This window comes from Mustela nivalis (assembly GCF_964662115.1).
Source record: "Mustela nivalis genome assembly, chromosome: 13".
Classification (NCBI taxonomy): Eukaryota; Metazoa; Chordata; class Mammalia; order Carnivora; family Mustelidae; genus Mustela; species Mustela nivalis.
In genome coordinates, this window is record NC_139032.1 from 25740744 (window position 1) to 25758015 (window position 17272).

General features: G+C 39.8%; 2 long non-coding RNA genes across 2 annotated transcripts in view; one reads left to right on the forward strand and one right to left on the reverse strand.

Annotated features, from left to right (window-relative positions):
• Positions 1-17272, forward strand: part of LOC309846402 — a 125608-nt gene that overhangs the window by 57383 nt on the left and 50953 nt on the right. The gene's annotated exons all lie outside the window — the stretch shown is intronic.
• LOC309845828 lies at positions 904-1405 on the reverse strand. The gene is made up of 3 exons (XR_014301525.1): positions 1379-1405; positions 1115-1233; positions 904-989 (listed from the first exon to the last, which is right to left on the reverse strand). It is a non-coding gene; the product is annotated as an uncharacterized lncRNA (long non-coding RNA).

Genomic DNA, 17272 nt, shown 5'->3' on the forward strand with positions numbered 1-17272 from the left:
GGCTGGGCCTGTAGGGTGGCCTCTATTTTTTGGGTCCCGATATGAGAATTGGTTTTATCAGGTATAAAGTGCTAATGAAGTTGACTTTTCAAGTATAGCCTTGCATGGAGTCTGAGAGTTGTCTTATTTATCTGAGGATGGAAGGCAGGAGTTTCTGTTTGGAATGAACAAGACTTTGGTCATAAAATTTTGGGTTTGATTTTTAAAACTTCTCTTACTTCGGGGCGCCTGGGTGACTCAGTGGTTAAGCCACTGCCTTCGGCTCAGGTCGTGATCTCAGGGTCCTGGGATCGAGTCCCTCATCGGGCTCTCTGCTCAGCAGGGAACCTGCTTCCTCCTCTCTCTCTGCCTGCCTCTCTGCCTACTTGTGATTTCTCTCTGTCAAATAAATAAATAAAATCTTAAAAAAAAAAAAACAACTTCTCTTACTTCAAAGGTCTTAACAGAAGAATTGTGGAAAAAGCAATGTATTTTAAAATATTCAAACCCAGATCTATTTTGATTTGGATCTCTTCTGGTGGCTTTCATATGTTCTTGGGAGGAAAGAATTCAAAAATTGGATCTTAATGGAACTGGCTGTACAGAGAGAGGACAGAGTGGGTACAATGAATGAAATGTTTGTGTAGATAGCAATGAAGTATTTACCTATAGGAGCATGCTGTTTGTATGCTCTCTTCCACAATTTACTTGCTACTTGAAAGGAAAAAAATGTTGTCATGGCAACATTATAACAAACAAGGCAGAATTGCTTGCAGATGAATCACGACTTCATATGCAAGACAAAGAAGCAAATGGTGGCCTATTAGGGCTGGCTCCATAAAGCTTAAAAATTACAGCCAAAATTTTAACGAGACTTTCTTATTGTTTCTCATTTAAAAAATGAGGGACATACACAGGAGGGTAGTAGCTGTGGATTACCTTTATTTCCATAATATTACTGCATGGCGGCATAAATCTGTTGCCTCAGTCCAACCTGTGGGCATCCCAGCCTTTTTGACAGGACAGATGGGGGTTGAGGTTGGTTTCATTCATACGTGTAGTCAAGGAGTTTACACACACCACACACACACACACACACACACGAGATGAACATGAGAAGAAACTGTCTTCTTACCAGGTTGAAAGTGCCAGGTTATATACATCATTTCCCTCAGGCTGGGAGGCAGAGAGTGACATGCCTGTTCACATGCTTGTGCTGATCCTTCCTGAAGGACAGGAAAGCTTGAGAAGTATCTGCTTGAGGGCACAAATTTGAGTGTGATTGTGATTCTTTTTTTTTTTAAACTTCTTAATTTTTTTTTATAAACATATAATGTATTATTAGCCCCCAGGGTACAGGTCTATGAATCACCAGGTTTACACACTTCACAGCACTCACCATAGCACATACCCTCCCCAGTGTCCATAACCCCATGTGATTGTGATTCTTTGGAATCTTCTCTTTGGAGAAGAGAACTCTGAGTTCCATGAAGAGACGCCATGTACAGGCCCCACAATCATGTACTAATATACTTTAAATTCATTGGTTTGGGCCATGATTAAATGTAATCCCTTGCTTGAAGTAGGCTATGTTCTGGAGCTAGGAAATCATTGTGTTGTAGCTTTTTTTTGGATAAAATACCATTCTTTGTTAAAAAGCTCTGAGTGTTGATAGGATGCTCTTGGCTGAGTCTTAACCTTAGTGATTCTCACACTTGAACCTGCTTCAAAATCACCTGGAGGGCTTGCCAAAATATAGATTGCTGGGCCTGCTCCTATAATTTTTGAATTTGCATTTCTGACAAGATTCCAAGTGATGCTGATGGTATTAGTGTAGGACCCACAGTTTGAGAACTACGGCTTTACCCCAAAGTCACCTGATAGAAAGTGTGGGATTATCGGTCTTAACCATTTCTTTTCCCCTTCCCACTAAGTGGCTGGGCAGTAATTCTGGAGGTCTTCAGTGAAGGAGAAGGCTGAAGCTGAGACTTCATTGTTTGAGATAGGTTTGACCAAGAGATTAAGAAAAGGACCCTCTTTAATCAGTTTCTAGGCAGTGCAAGCGGAACTGTTTTCTGTATTTTTTCTGTAATGGAGGAATGTTGAGAATAGAGATGTCAGAATGGGCTACTTAGAGAATAGTTCTTGACCAGCAACAGGGGCATCAAAGGAAAGCTTATTAGAAATGCAAAATTTTAGACTTTACCTCAGACCTGCTGAATCAGAATTAGCATTTAACGAGCTCTCCAGGGGATTTACGTGCACTTGGATTTGAGGAGAACTGGTGTGAGAGACAGATTACCAATGCTGGGGTCAAGATGCCTGACTTTTAGCCCAAGTTCTGCCTCTACCCAACTCTATAGTCCTTAGTGGGCTTCAGTGAGGGGTAGGGGGAGTTAGTGACCTACAAGTTTCCTGCCAGTTCTGGAGTACTATAATTGTGCCTCACAACCTGGCAAGACTGGACTTACTTTGCCATTTCAGAAGGCTTCTGAGAAGTGTGGACCCCAGGGCCTCTGAGGTCATAGTAGTCTTCCCCCTTTTGCCTCCCCTGTGAGCTGGTATGAACCTGGGTGGCGGGGGAAACATGCCCATGTGCCAAGACATGACCTCATTCCATGTACCTGAATTCCTGGGAAACCAGTGTATAATCTCTTATTATGAATTATACTGTGAGCATCTGGGGAAAGTGCATCCAGTCTGAAAGCACTGTCTCATAAAAAAGCCCTTGTCCTGAGTACCCTTTAGGAAAACAGGTGTGTGGGCCTCTGTGCCTTGGCTGCAATCTGGTAGGTCACATGATCACAGTACTTATCTTTCATACAGAAAACATCCCCAAACTAGTAAAATGCTATCTTTAAGGGATTTGGAGGTTTCTTCCATATTGAAGTGTTAAAATAAAACCACATGTATTTTCAGATTTGAAACATGAACAGAAAGGATGGATATCTGGTGGTCCACATTAAGAAATATAATTTCATATAGTAATATTTAGTTTGTTTGATAGGATAAACTGTTTATAAAGACTTCAGGGATATCAGTTTTCATAGAAAACATACTTTCTTAAGGCCGGCTCTGTGGATGGTGCACTTACTCTATTTCAATGCTTCTGGAGGTTTCATTTTATATTCCTTAAATAGTTCAGCATCCTGGCTTTTTATTAATTTAAGCCCACTTTCTCCCAAATCTGTTCCAATGATTTAAACATTTTTTTGGGCTGTGAGTTGTTCCCTTTTGCTATTGGAAGAGTATGATTTTTATTTTTATTTATATATTTATTTATTTAAAGATTTTATTTATTTATTTGACAGAGAGAGAGATCACAAGCAGGCAGAGAAGCAGGCAGAGAGAGAGAAAGGGAAGCAGGCTCCCTGGTGAGCAGAGAGCCTGATGTGGGGCTCCATCTCAGGACCCTGAGATCATGACCTGAGCCAAAGGCAGAGGCTTAACCCACTGAGCCATCCAGGCACCCTGGAAGAGTATGATTTTTGGATGAGATTTCTTTTGGTTTTCATTGAGAAAAAATTTTGGCCCAATTTTTGACTTGGTCTCATATTGGTGATGGGCTATTTGACCACGCAGGACCCAAACCTTTCACTTTCCTTCAAAAGCAGGCATTTCCCCCTATTCTTTTGTCCTCTGCCAGTTTGGTTTTCTATAGTCAAAAGATCTTTGTTTACAACTCTTGATTTGCATCCTTTGCCAGGCAGGCGGGAGGTATATCAGAGCAGTTTGCTGGGAGAAATGCTGGCTTGGAATGGAGGCAGAGCACTGGTGTTTGTTGAGGGAGAAAATGCTATAAAAACAGTAGAGTTGGGTTTTCTGTGGCTTAGGGTCAGAGGTGAAGGGAAAACTTATCCTTGATTGAAATTCTCTTAACCTGGAGCCTCAATGGTTTGTCCACACAACCATCTTTTAGGATGGAAGCTGGAATTATGAGAAGAAAGCCAGCTCTGCAGGCCGAATCTTGACCCCATTATTTTCATTCTGTTAGAAGAGCAGCTATTTCTGTTAAAACAATGTCAAATTTGTAGTGGAAGAGAAAATTTTCATTATGCCTTTCAAGATTCTTCTGACTGGTTTAGGAATTAAATTGGTGTGAGACAGATTAATAGGAGAAAAAAAAACTCCAAAGTTTAATACTTGCGCACAGAGGCCTAGTAATGGAATTGAGACCCAAAGAAATGAACAAGGCAGGCAGTTTTTATACATTTTAGGCAAAGAGAATATAAATTTGTGAGGCATTAACAGGGTAAAGAAAACAAATGTTTGGGAGCTTAAATTAATAAGAAAACAATTTTAAAAGATTTTATTTATTTTTGAGAGAGAGGAAGAGAGCATAGCAGGACAGAGGGCCAGAGGGGCAGAGGGAGAAACAGGCTTCCCACTGAGCAGGGAGCCAGATGTGGGGCTCCATCCCAGGACCCTAGGATCATGACCTGACCTGAGCTGAAGGCAGAGGCCCAACCCGCTGAGCCACCCAGGTGCCCTTATTAAGAAATTCTAATTGGAATTTGAGCTGAAGTAGTAGAATAGTAGAAAGTAACAACAGTTGTTTCCACATATTTCTGGGCTTTAGAGTCTCTATCTCTGGGGATACTGTGTCTTTTTACTTCTTCTTCTTTTTTTTTTTGTTTAAGATTTTATTTATTTATTTGACAGAGAGAAATCACAAGTAGGTAGAGAGGCAGGCAGAGAGAGAGAGAGGAGGAAGCAGGCTCCCTGCTGAGCAGAGAGCCCGATGCGGGACTCGATCCCAGGACCCTGAGATCATGACCTGAGCCGAAGGCAGCGGCCCAACCACTGAGCCACCCAGGCGCCCCTCTTTTTACTTCTTAGTACAAGGGAGATACCACTCATATGGGACTTTTATATCCTGCTTTCAGGGGGAGAGAAGAGGGTCTGAGCATCCTTGCTAAGTAGCTTCAATTCAAAATAATCAATATGCCATTGGTGCATTTTTGGACAGGCTGCCCTACAGATTCTACTAGTGATTTTTGTTGATCAGAAGGGAGATTTTTGTTATTGCCTGCTCTTTTTATTTCAGCACTGTGTATAAGTCTTTCTTGTAAAGATAACTAGGATAGTCTTGCTTAAGAACTTGGAGGTTATGCAAAATGTATTGCAGCTTTGTTTGGAAAAGCAGGACCCTGGAAATACCTCAAATACATAGTAATATGGAATTGCTTAGATAAATTATGGCATATCCATGTCAGGAAATATACAGCCTTAAAATATAATGAATAAACAAAACAAGAATGCAAGGCATATCTCTATATAACGGTATGACATATCTCCAAAATAGAAAGTTAAGGGTGAAAAAGTAAGAACCACGGGATGGTAAGAACAGAGTGTATGGTAAGCCTTTGGAGGTAAGAGACAGTATGTGCTTGATTGCCTGAATAGATGTATATACACAGGTATATAGACATAGAAATCTCTGGAAGGATGCAAAAGAAACTGATAGCACAGGTTGCTTCTATGGGAGAGGTAAGCTTGGGAGAGAGACTCTATTTCCACAGGATACCTTTTTTTTTCCTCCTTGAAATGTTTTTCTTTGTGCATTACACATTTAAATAAACAACCAAATAACCAAATTCAGAGATAAGCGAATCTCTCTGCAGAGGAAGGGCGATGTGCACTATAGCTGGAGCATGCACCTGGGGGCTTTGTGGAGGAGGTGTGCCCCAGCTGGCCCTGCTGGGGCCCCAGCCGGCTGTTGAGTCAGAGACACCACCCTCCCACCTCTGAACGCCATGCACCTTGCTCCCCAGGCTAGCTGGCCCCGTGCGGACCAGAGCTTTGCCTCTTAAGTTCTCTCTGATGGCCACGTCGAGGCGGGTTGCTAATTGATGAAGGTTTTGGGGGTGGTGTCATGAAAGCCTCACAGAGGCGTGCTCTGCCAAATGTCTCCTCCTGTCCCGCTCGACGGCGGGCCCTCAAGCCATTCATTTTCCATTTATGAAAACACTGGGGTGGATTTAGTTTTTCCTTTGGGAAACACAAAACCACACAAAGAGTGTGTGTGTCGATCTTCTTTCAAAATAGTGGGGCATCTGAAACCGGTGCTGCAGCTGCGCGGACTGTTCCGATCTCAAGCATTTCGTTGTCTGAAAGCGCTTTAAAGAGGCTGAAGAGAAATCCCTCGGCACTTCTGGAAATGGACGATTTTGAAAGCCTGTATTTATCTGCCCTTCGTAAAAAATTGATTCCTCTTGGGCAGAACTTCCTGACCTTTTTACGTCAGGGTGCACAGAAAAGGACATTATTTGAAGAGCATTTGGGATAAAACTGGAGGGACTTTGAGAGCATTTCAAAGAGATGCCACATAAAGATGCTTATTTAAAAAATCAGTGTTTTTTCTGGTTATAGAATTATGATAAGAATATATATAAAATATTACAGAAGATATATATTTTTAAAAAAAACTTTCAAATAAAATCTGTTTAAAAATTTAAATGAAAAAATGGAGCTTGTTTCAGTGAATACAATTTTTTATTTAGAAAAAGATTTTATTTATTTATTTGACAGAGAGAGGACACAAGAAGGTGGGAAGGGGCAGAGGGAGGGGAGAAGCAGACTCCTGGATGATCATGGAACCCCATATGGGGCTCCATCCTAGGATCCTGGGATCATGACCTGAGATGAAGGCAGACTTAACTGACTGAGACACCCAGGGGCTGCTCCTAACTTTTTCTTTAATTATGGAAAAATTTCAAATGTATACAAATAAAGAGAATAGTTCATTACCAACTCCCCTCCACATATTCAGGACCTAGACTAAACATCAGCACTTTGCTTTTCAGTTTTCATCCATTCTATCTCCCCACCCCTTTTTAAAGGCCCACTCCAGGCTTCATTTTTATTTTATCTGAAAATACTTCAGTATAAATCTCTAATAGATGGGACTTAAAATAATAATCATGATACTATTATTACTTCCAATAAATTAGAAACAATTTCTCAGTATTATCTGATACCTAGTCCAGGTTCATTTTTCTTCATGTGTTTCAAAAATGTCTTTTTATTGTTGATCTGTTTGAGTCAAGATCAGAACAAAGTTTGCAGGGCGCCTGGGTGGCTCAGTGGGTTGAGCCTCTGCCTTTGGCCCAGGTCATGATCCCAGGGTCCTGCTCCCTCCTCTCTCTCTGTCTGACTCTCTGCCTACTTCTGCCTACTTGTGATCTCTGTCCATCAAATAAATAAATAATTAATTTTTTAAAAAAAGAATAAAGTTTGCAATTGATTAATATGTCTTTTAGATGTCCTTGCATCTATAACACAGATGTTGCTTTTTCGGCATATATGAAATTTTATTTATTCACAAATTACACCCTCTGTATTTTCAAAAATACTTCCACTGAGATATTTCACATGACGTGATTGGCTAAAAAGTGATCCCTCCTACCTCCCACTGAAGTGTCAGGTCCTAATTCCTAGAACCTGTAACTGTTACTTTATATGGAAACAGGGCGTTTACAGATACAATGAAGTTAAGGTTCTTTTTTTTTTTTTTAAGACTTTATTTATTTATTTGACCCAGAGAGAGAGACAGTGAGAGAGAACACAAACAGGGAGAATGGGAGAGGGAGAAGCAGGCTCCTTGCAGAACAGGGAACCCGATGCGGGTCTTGATCCCAGAACACTGGGGTCATGACCTGAACTGAAGGCAGATACTTAACGACTGAGCCACCAGGTGCCCCTGAAGTTAAGGCTCTTGAGATAGAAAGATTATTCTGGATTTATCAGAGTGGGAGTTGAATGCAGTCACATGGAGCCTTATAAAGGTGAGGGGGAGGGAGATTTGACACACTCTGCTGGCTCGAAGAGGATGGCACAGAGAGAGATTTGAAGATGCTGGCCTATTGGACCAATGCAGACACTAGCCAAGGGAAGCCAGAAGCTAGATGCCACCAGAAGCTGAAAGAGACAATGAATAGGTTCTTCTTAGATTTTGCAGATTGACACCATGATTTTGGCTCAGTGATACTGACTTTGGATTTCCCATTCTGGAGGGAGAGAACTTTTTTTGTTGTTCTAAGCCACAAAGTTTGTGGTAATTTGTTTCAACAACAGGGAACTAATACACTTGCTAAACAATTCACCCATTTGAAATATACAATTCGATCGCTTTTGCGTATGTGCAGAAGTTGTATACCCATTTTCACAGTCAATTCTGGAACATTTCACCACTCCTCAAAGACATCCTATATCCATCGACCATCACCCCCATTATCTCTATTTCTCTTAGCCTTAGGCAACTATTAATCTACTTTTTGTCTCCATAGATTCACCTATTCTGGACATTTCATATAAATGGACTCATGTAATATGTGGTCTTTTTTATCTGGCTTCTTTCACTTAATGTTTTCAAGGTTCATACATGTTGTGGCATGTGGCAGTACTTCATTCCTTTTTTTAAAAGATTTATTTATTTATTTATTTTAGAGAGAGAGCGAGAGAGAGCCTGTGCATGTGCTTGTGAATATGGGGGAGGGGTAGAGGGAGAGGTAGAGGATCTCAAGCAGTCTCTCCACCAAGCACTAAACCTGGGAGGCTCCATCTCACAACCCTGAGATCATGACCTGAGCTGAAACCAAGAATCAGACGTTCAACTGACTGAGCCACCCAGGTACCCAACTTTTTGCAGCTGAAAAAAAGCACAACTTTGTAATATCATATTATAAGCTTAAAATGTGAGAAAATCCTGGTCAGGCCTTTTTTTTTTTTTTTTAAAGATTTTATTTATTTATTTGAGAGAGAGACAGTGAGAGAGAGCATGAGCGAGGAGAAGGTCAGAGGGAGAAGCTGACTCTCCATGGAGCTGGGAGCCTGATGCCGGACTTGATCCCGAGACTCCAGGATCATGACCTGAGCTGAAGGCAGTCGTCCAACCAACTGAGCCACCCAGGCACCCCCCCCACCATTTTTTTTTTAAAGATTTTATTTATTTATTTGACAGATCACAAGTAGGTAGAGAGGCAGGAGGAGAGAGAAAAGGGAGGAAGCAGGCTCCCCGCTGAGCAGAGAGCCCGATGCGGGGCTCAATCCCAGAACCCTGGGATCATGACCTGAGCCGAAGGCAGAGGCTTTAACCCACTGAGCCACCCAGGCGCCCCCAAGCCTTTTTTTTTTTTAATGGAAATCTTTTCAAAAATATCAGTAGTCACTATTGAAAAACTTTGTTTGTACAAGCTGGAAATTAATGTTTAATCTATTTTTATAGGTATTCTAAAATTTACCATGGTTGAAATTATACTTAAAGAATGTAATATTCTTTCCTCTCATTGACAAATTTGGTGTTGGAATTTCTTGTAATAATGTGAGTGAATTTTGAGTCCAGTAGAGGTTTTTCATAGCAAGTGTTTCAAGATCATGATGAAGCTATTATGGCTTGGACACCACTAAGATGAATTAGTGGCCTCACATGGGCATAAACACAGGATAGATATGAAGACAAACACGAGAGCCACACCCAAAACTAGTGTGCCAGCAGCCTTTGCTCAGCTTTCTAAGACCTGCTGCGCGTATGCCCCACTTCTTCCCCAGCAGCTGCAATAGCCCTTGATTGTGGCAGAGGTGGGCTGCTGAAATGCCAGATGGTTATTTCCTTGGTCTCTCTCAGCCTGTCATGGTGGAACAAAGAGTCAGGATGTCCCTCGTGTCCCTCATTGTGCTCATTCCATCAGAACCTGCTCCCCTGGGGCTGCTTTTTGAGGACCCAGACCAGATTGCTCCAAGTCAGAGGTGTCTGGCAGCATACTATGACCCACTCATGGTTTGCACTTCAGCACACCTGTTGTAAAACATGGCCAAGAGCTTATGAGTCCAGTTTGTGATGGGAAATGGCAGGAAGGCACATGGAATCACCCCTGGTTTTTCAGTCTTGGTGAATTTGTACCAGCCAGTAATTGCTATGAGCCTCTCATTTCTCTTCTTTTTGAACATTTGTCTCTTATGGTTATCTCATCTTTGCATTAATGTATGTTGGACATTTGGGAAACAGATAAATTGTTACATTAGCTCACAGATCTTCTGATTAAGAAGAATCCAAGGAACTTGATCTGAGGAAGCCCACCTTCCTCAGGTGATGAGGTCATGGACTTTAAGCTAATGATACAATGTGATAAGATTCTGCAGGCCTTGGAAGGTGGTAAGTGTATTTGCATTCTGCTGAGATGCAAATTATTGTGGCTAGATGGTGGAATGTCTCAAAAAAATAGCTTTCATCAATTCCTTTCCTTCCCGTGTGCTCATGCAACTCCTCCAAAAAGAGATGGGTTTTCCCCCGTCCCTTGAAAGTGGGATGGTTTTATGATTCTGTTGACCAATAGAAGCCAAAATGATGTTCTAAAATTTATGTAGTAAGGTGCCTGGGTGGCTGAGTGGGTTAAGCCTCTGCCTTCAGCTCAGGTCATGATCTCAGGGTCCTGGGATCGAGCCCCACATCGGGCTCTCTGCTCAGTGGGGAGCCTGCTTCCCACCCCGCTGCCTGCCTCTCTGCCTACTTGTGATCTCTGTCTGCCAAAAAAACAAATAAAATCTTTAAAATTTATGCAGGAATATGAAGGCCTGGAATATTCAAAATAATCTTGAAAAAATAAATAACATAAAATAAAATATTGGAGGACTCACATGACCTGATTTCAAAGTACACTTTAATTTTGTAATTAATTAACAATTAGTACTTTATGATGATCTTGAAACACTTGCTGTGAAAAACTTCTGTTGGACTTGAAACCCATTCACATTATCACAAGAAACTCCAACATCACATTTGTCAATGAGATCAAAGAATGACACTTAATTCATATTGGTATCAGAATAGACATATGGTGGCATGTGGGTGGCTCAGTTGGTTAAGCATCTGCCTTTGGCTCAGGTCATGATCCCAGAGTCCTGGAATAGAGCCCTACCTCAGGCTCCTTGCTCAGTGGGGGCGTCTGCTTCTCCCTCTGTCCCTGACCCCTCTTTCACTCTCTCCTTCAAATCAATAAATAAAATCTTAAAAAAAAAAATAGACAAATGGACAAGAATAGAGAGTTCAGAAATGGACCCATGCATATGTGGCTAATTGATTTTTACAAAGGTGCCAAAGTAATTCAGTGGAGAAAGAATAATCTTTTCTACAAATCATAGAACAATTGGATAAATATGTGAGAAAAAGGAATCTCAATCCCTATCTCATACCATACATACAAAATTAACTAAAGATGGATCACAGACTGAATGTAAAGGATACAACTACAAAGTTTTTTAAGAAAACATAGGAGGGGGTGCCTGGGTGGCTCAGTCAGTGAAGCGTCTGCCTTTGATTCCAGTCGTGATTCTGGGATCCAGCCCCGCATTGGGCTCCATACTGGGCAGGGAGCCTACTTCCTCTCCCTCTGCCCCTCCACACTCATTCTCTCTCTCTCCTCTCTTTTTGTCTCTCATAAATAAATAAAATCTTTTAAAAAAAATGAAAGGTAATCCACACATGGAGGGAGTTGGGTTGGAGATGCATCTGAGTAAGGACTTATATCCAAATATAGAAGAAGTTCCTACAAATCCATAACAAAATAAAAACTATGCAATAGAGATGACCAAAAGTCTTGAATGGACATTTCATAAAAGAATTTATAAAAATGGCCACTAAGCACATGAAACGTCGTATCATCAGTCATCAGGAGATACAAGTTAAAATCACAGTGAGTTACCATATAAACTTCAGAATATCTAAAATTGAAGTCTGACATGGGGTGCTTGGGTGGCTCAGTTAGTTAAGTGGTTGGACTCTTGATTTTGGGTCTGGTCAGGATCTCAGGGTCCTGGGGTCAAGCCCCGGGTCACACTCAGTGGGGAGTCTGCCTTTCTCCTTCGTCCTCCCACCCCCTGCAAGCTCGCTCTCTCTAAAATAACTTAAAAAAATTAAAATCTGACAACACAAATTTTGGCCAAGTGTGTGGAGCAACAGAAATTCTCATAGTGTGCAGGTGAATTATGGATTATAAATTCTCACAGTTCTGTTTCTTAAAATGTCAAACGTGCACCTACATACACGACTCAGCAATTCTACTCTTAAATATTTACCCAAGAGAAATAAAACTGTATGTCTGTTACCAAACTATGTAACAATATTCGTACCAGAATATTTATAGTAGTTTTATTTATAGTAGCCCAAACCTGAAAGCACCCTAAATGTCTGTCAGCCGGAGATCGGGTTAACAAATTGTGGTGAAGTTATGCAATGGGATACTGTTCAGCAATAAAAAAGAGGTTACTACTGATACATACAATCACATGGATAGATCTCAGATACGTTATATTGGTAAAAGAAGCTAAACCCAAAGAGTGCCTACTGCATGATGCCATTTCTATAAAGCCGAGGACCTAGCAAAACCAGATCTATGATAATGAAAATCAGAATAGAGGAGGGTAAGCTGCGAAATGACTGGGTAGCATAAGAACTTTCTGGGGGTAACGGAGATGATCTATATCTTGATGGTGATGGTTACGTAGGGTATATGTGTTAGCAAAACTCATTAAATTATAAACTTAAGATATGTGCATTTTACTCTGTGTATATTTTGCCTCAATTAAAACATTGTACATGTAGAAAAGCTATGTGGATTAGTGTTTCCTCTGCCTCATCATCTAGATCTTAGTTCAGATATCACCTCCTCAGACAGACCTGCCCTGACTGACTATGGTTGCTTTTTCCCTCAGGCTGTATCATATAACTCACTTTTATTTTCTTCCTAGTGCTTATCTGTCTCCAAAAGCACATTTAAAACGTGGGAGCTCTGTCAGTTCCCAGTACAGTGTAAGTTCTATGAGAACAGGGACTATGTGTGTTTTGTTCACTGCTTTATCCCTGGAACCTGGCATGTTGGATTTGCCCAGTAAATTTTTGTTGTTTTTCAATGAATAATGGCCACAAAGGACAGAAAAATCAAACCAATATAGATTCTGTTTGCAGAACATGAGACAGCATACAAGGACGCTTATCGTCATCAAAGTTACTGATCATCCGGTTCTCCAGCTCCTTCGATAAACATTTGCTAGGTGCCTTTTGTGTGCTGTGTGCTGATGCCTTGCATATGAAGGCAAATAAAATCAGAGTATTAGTGAGACTGAGACAGGCTGGGTACTAGAAGTGGGGCAGCCTCCTTGAATCCCCACATATTTTGGAACATCTATCTTTAGGTCTATTTTACAGAGGAGTAAAATGAATCTTTGTTTCAAGAGTAGTAACTTCCTGTTAAAGCTTTAGAGCTGAAGAACGAGACAACCAAAATCAGGGCCTCCCAGAGACTAGTTTGGACCTCCTATCACGGGGAAATAGGGGTCTGAGCCGTGGGAAGGAAGAAGAAATGATGGATGAGAGATATTTTACCCACAATAGTAGCTTTTATTGTAGATTTTCTACAAGGGAAGTCAGACTGTGGCTGCTAAGTTTTGTTTTTTGTTTTTGCTTTTGTTTTTTGTTTTTGTTTTTGTTTGTTTTAAGAAACATTCTTTTAAAATTGTTTTGTGAGATTTATAGGATCACCATGCAACTTGTGCTTATGGAAGAACTTTAGGCAGATGTTTTCAGATGTTACTCATTGATGGATTGCTTCTGAAAGAGTCTATTAAATAGAACATTATCCAGAAAACAAGTTTCTTTTTTTGCCCTCACAGCCACTCTCTCCCAGAAACCAGAACCTATCCCTTCTAGTTGATTACAGTCACTCACCTTTTCCCCAAGCACTTCCTGATCATTTCCTTCCTAGGAGACCTTTGGGACATAAATAGACACAACCCAGCTTGGGTGACATTTTGAACAACACTTTCAGGAAGTAAACAAACAGCTGGTCTCTGAGTCCATGAGGCAAAAGTAAAAGGAAGCAGATTTATATTTCAACAGGGACAACAGAGGCTTGACATAAACGACAACTGTCTCACTCTAGATTTCCTTAATTGGTCTTAAAAAGAGGAGTAGACTAGGCAACTATGTGTGGAATGATTTGGTTTATATTTCTGCCTAGAAGCAGAGAAGAGATTTATGACTTCTTTATTTTTTTAAGTTTCTTTATTTTTGGATTAGGAAAGTGATACTTGTTCATTGTTTCAAATTTGGACAATATAGAATGACATATAAAAGATAGTGTTTTTCATAATCCAATAACCCGCTACCCCGTCATAGCCACTACTAACAGTTTAATGTATTTTATTGCTACATATACACACATATATGTATATATATGCATAAACATGTATATATGTATTTTATTGCTATTTATACATATCTATGCATATATATATATACACACACACACAGTGTATATATAATTTTGCATCTCGATTGTTTTCACTTAGCATCTTCCCACATTATTAAATATATCCTAAAGCCCAATTTTTTAAAAAGATTTTATTTATTTATTTGACAGAGAGAGATTACAAGTAGGCAGAGAGGCAGGCAGAGAGAGAGGAAGGGAAGCAGGCTCCCTGCTAAGCAGAGAGCCCGATGCGGGACTCGATCCCAGGACCCTGAGATCATGACCTGAGCCGAAGGCAGCGGCTTAACACACTGAGCCACTCAGGCGCCCCAAGACCATTTTTAATGGCTATATAGTAATATCTTATAAGAATGTATTATAATTACTCTTACTATTTCTTTATTTATGTTAATTTAGGTCATTTACATTTTGTCAACATTATAAATAAAAGCTGAGATCAAAGCTTCAAATGTAAATCTCTCTCTACATTTCTGATGGCTGTCTTGCAATAGATCCCCCTAGAGAAACCCTCCTTGTGGAGTGATGCCCTAACCATCTTCATCAGAAACAGATAAAAATGCAATCGGAGGTCCCACCCCAAACCTGCAGACGGAATCTCTGACTTTAGAGCATAGGAATCTGCCCTTTAGAAAAGCTCTTTACGCTTTTAGACAGAGTAAAAGTTTTTGACCCATTGCTTTAAGAGGAACTACTGTATAGAAGGATATGTGTATTTAAATTTCAGTTTCTTGACATCTATGTCAAATTGCATTCCTAAAGTCTTGTGCACTTGACGTGCCCACCAGAAGCCAGCTTACGAGGGTGCTCACCTTACCATTCTTGCAGAACAATTTGGCTAACTTGATAGGCACAATGGTGGCTTCATGAGATTTGTTATGGATGTGTTATTTAATTATTTTTGTTCAGTTAATTTCAGTTTTCCACAGTTACTCTGAGGTTTTTTCCACTTATAGTTTTGGAACTAGTTCTATGAAATTCCTTGATGGTGTTTTGTTCTTTGAATCCATTGATATATTTGTATTCCTCATATCTTATGTACATTTCTCACATTTATTCTCATACAATATAAGTGCCATGAACACGTGTACTTTTGGTCTAATTTGTTCCTGGTTCTATCCATTACTCCGTCCGTGCTCACAATGCTAAGTAAACTCTTAATCCCCTTCACCTACTTCTCCTGTTCCCCCACCTGCTTCCCCTCTGATAACCATCAACTTGTTCTCTAGAGTTAAGAGTTTGTATTTTTTTAAAAGATTTTATTTATTTATTTGAGAGAGAGTGAGAGTGAGAGAGGCAGAGGGAGAAACAGACTTGCCACTAAGTAGGGAGCCAAATGCAGGGCTTGATCCCAGCATCCTGGGCTCATGACCTGAGTCAAAGGCTGTTGCTTAAAAAAAAAAAAAAGGCTGTTGCTTAAGGGACTGAACTACCCAGGCACCCCTCATTGATCTGTTCTATGTTTTTTTGTTCCTTTAGTTTCTATTTTATTTTATATGTTTGCTCTAATCTTTATTATTTCCTTCTATTAGTTTGGGGTTTTGTTTGTTCTTTTTTTTTTTTCTAGCTCTTTTAGGTGTAAGATTAGGTTGTTTATTTGGAATTTTTTTTGCTTCTTAAGGTAGGCCTGAGTTGCTATAAACTTCCCTCTTGGAATCACTTTTGCTGCATTCCAAAGATTTTGGAGCACTGTGTTTTCATTTTAATTTGTCTCCATGTATTTTTTGATTTCCTGGTTGTTTTCTTGATTGAGCCACTCATTGTTTAGTAGCATATTAGTTAACCTCTATGAATTTGTGTTCTTTCCAGGTTTTTTCTTATAGTTGCCTTCTTGTTTCACAGTAATGTGGTTAGAAAAGATGTATGGTATGACTTTGATCTTTTTGAATTTGTTAAGGCTTGTTTTGTGACTTAATATGTGATCAATTCTGGAGAATTCCATGTACAGTTGAAAAGAATGTGCATTCTGCTGTTCTAGGGTGGCATGTTCTGAATATATCTGTTAGATTCATCTGGTTCAATGTGTCATTCAAGGCCACGGTTTCCTTGTTGATTTCCTGTTCTGATGATCTATCCATTGATGTAAGTGGGGTGTTAGGACCCCCTACTATTATTGCATTACTATCAGTTAGTTCTGTTATGTTTGTTAATCAGTTGCTTTAGGTATTTGGGTGTTCCCATGTTGGATACATAAATATTTACAATTGTTATAGCTTCTTGTTGGATTGCTCCCTTATGGTAATAAAGTGCCCTTCTTTGTCTCTTGTTACAGTCTTTGTTTTAAAGTTTATTTTGTGTACTACCCAGGCTTTGTTTTCACTTTCATTTGCATGATAAATGCTTTTCCATCCCTTCACTTTCAATCTGCATGTATCTTTAGGTTGGAAATGAATATCTTGTGGGCAGCCTGTAGATAGGTCTTACTTTTTTATTCATTCCGTTATTCCGTGTCTTTGATTAGAGCATTTAGTCTATTTACATTCAAAGTAAGTATTGATATGTATGTACTTATTGCCATTTTGTTACTTGTTTTATGGTTATTTTTGTAGTGCTCCTCTGTTTCCTTTTCCCTTGCTCTCTTTTCTCTCATTTTGCTGGTTTTCTCTAGTGGAAGTTTGGTATTCCTTTTTCTATATTTTTTGCATATATATTACTGGTTTTTGATTTGTGGTTGCCATTATGTTTGTATATAACAACTGCATATAGCAGTCATCTTAAACTGATTGTCACATAAGTTTGAACCTGTTGTTTCCTCCACTCCCTCCTATGTTTTAGATATATGGTGTCATACTTTACAGTCCTTTATTTTGTGCATCCCTTGACTGATTTTTATGGATATACTTAATTTTACCTCTTTTGTGCTTCTTACTTTCTCTACTCCTACTTATGGTCTTTCCTTTCCCCTCAAAGAGTCCCATTTAACATTTTTTGGTAGGGCTGGTTTTGTGGTCATGAATTCCTTTAACTTTTATTTGTCTGGGAAACTCTTTATCTTTCCTTTTATTCTGAATTGTATCCTTGCTGGATAAAGT